The sequence below is a fragment of the Apium graveolens genome, chromosome 5 (assembly GCF_009905375.1).
Source record: "Apium graveolens cultivar Ventura chromosome 5, ASM990537v1, whole genome shotgun sequence".
NCBI lineage: Eukaryota > Viridiplantae > Streptophyta > Magnoliopsida > Apiales > Apiaceae > Apium > Apium graveolens.
Window position 1 is genome coordinate 254,798,669 of NC_133651.1, and position 2,271 is coordinate 254,800,939.

Below are 2,271 nucleotides of genomic sequence, written 5' to 3' on the forward strand. Positions count from 1 at the left end.
TCACAAGATTATAAGGAGTTTACTTTGGAGAGACTGTATGGCATCCTGAAAACCTATAAGCTTGAAATAGAACAGGATGAAAGGATGGAGAGAGGAAAGAAGAAAGGAGGATCCATTGCACTAGTTGCTGAGTTGGAAAAGGAGAAGGAAGTGAAGATGGAAGTTGTTGAATCAACTTCAAAGGTCTGTGAGAACAAGGGCAAGGGGCTTGCAGTAGAAAGTGAAGATTCATTGAGCCAAGATGACATGGAGGACATTGATGAGCACCTAGCATTTCTTTCCAGGAGATTTTCCAAGCTCAAGTTCAAGAAGAACTTTAGAGCAGCCAAGCCAAATAGAAACATGATGGATAAGTCAAAATTCAAATGTTTCAAATGTGGTTTGGCAGGGCATTTTGCCAATGAGTGTAGAAAGTCAGATTCCAGTAAGAAAAAGTTTGAGTCTGTGGATTATAAGCAAAAATACTTTGATCTACTCAAACAAAAGGAAAGGGCTTTTATTACACAAGAAAATGACTGGGCAGCAGATGGTCTGGATGAAGATGAAGATGTCAGCTATGTCAATCTAGCCCTAATGGCCAAGTCTGATGAGACAGAGACAAGTTCCTCAAGCAATCAGGTAATTACTACAAACCTTACATATTTATCTAAAGCTGAGTGTAATGATGCCATAAATGACATATCTACAGAATTATATCATTTGCGTGTTACACTTAAGTCTCTTACTAAAGAAAATGCTAAAATCAAAGAAAACAATTTGTTTTTAAGTGAGAGGAATAATGTGCTTGAGTCTCAGTTTATTGATTTTGAAAAATTAAGAATTGAGTGTAAGATTGCCAAGGAAGAATTAACTGAGTCCTTGAAAAAGGAATAGATTTTAAAGAAGCAGCTCGAGCGTGAACAAGAGGTGATTAAAGCATGAAAAACATCCAGGGATGTCCATGCTCAAATCACCAAAGTTCAAGGAATTGAGTCTTTTTGTGATGAAGCCTGGAAAAAGAACAAAGAAAAACTAGAACCTAATTTGGTAGATGGACTGCTAACAGATGTAGACTCGACGAATGATGAGGACTATCCGTTGGATAACAAAAAATGTTATCCGTCGAATGATGAAAATCCTCATTCATCGGTTGTGAGCAATCCCATTAGCAAAGCCAAACTAATCAAGCTGAATGAGAAGTATGGGTTTATTTCCAAGAACTTTGTTTCAGGAGAGTCAAGTCAAGTTAGGAAAGGGAAAAAGGCTAATGTTGGTCACATGACTGTCAAATAGTTAAGTGACAGACTTGAGAAAATTGAGGTAAAAACAGAGACCAAAAGAAAAAACAATAGGAATTGTAAAGTAGGGATTAACAAACACAATAACTACACACCTGATAAATATGCTCCTAGAAAAATCTGTGTCAAGTGTGGTAGTGTAAATCATTTATCTGTTAATTGCCAATCTGCCATGCCTACTCCCATGTCTGTTCAGTCTCAATTTCCTAACATGAATGCCATGACTCCCATGCCTGTTAATGCTATGCCTACACAGAACATGAATGCACAGTTTGCTAATATGCCATTTGCACCTAATCCTTATTATGCTGCATATAGTATGCCACAAATGCCATTTAGCATGCCTTACTGGAATAATATGTTTACACCAAGCATGCCATTTCCTGTTAGTCATAATATGCATGATAATTATGTTGCAATGAATGGTTTCAAAGGTCCAATCCAAATGCCTAAGGACAAATCTGAAATTCCTAAGTCAAATGAGATAAGACCTAAGAAGCAGAAAAAGAAAGCTAACAAGGCAGGACCCAAGAAAACTTGGGTACCAAAATCAACTTGATTTGATTTTGATTTGTGCAGGGAAACAGAAAGAATCTTTGGTACTTGGATAGTGGTTGTTCAAGACACATGACTGGTGATTCTACCCTGCTCACAGAGTTTAAGGAGAGAGCTGGCCCAAGTATTACTTTTGGAGATGACAGCAAGGGTTATACTGTGGGATATGGCTTGATTTCAAAGGACAATGTCATCATTGAGGAGGTTGCCTTAGTGGATGGTCTCAAACATAATCTGTTGAGTATCAGCCAGCTTTGTGACAAAGGCAATTCAGTAACCTTCAACTCAGAAGCATGTGTTGTGACTAATAAAAGAAGCAACAAAGTGGTTCTCACTGGTGTGAGAAGAGGAAATGTGTACCTAGCTGATTTCAACTCAACTAAAGCACAATCTGTAACTTGTCTTCTCAGTAAAGCAAGTCAGGATGAAAGTTGGCTAT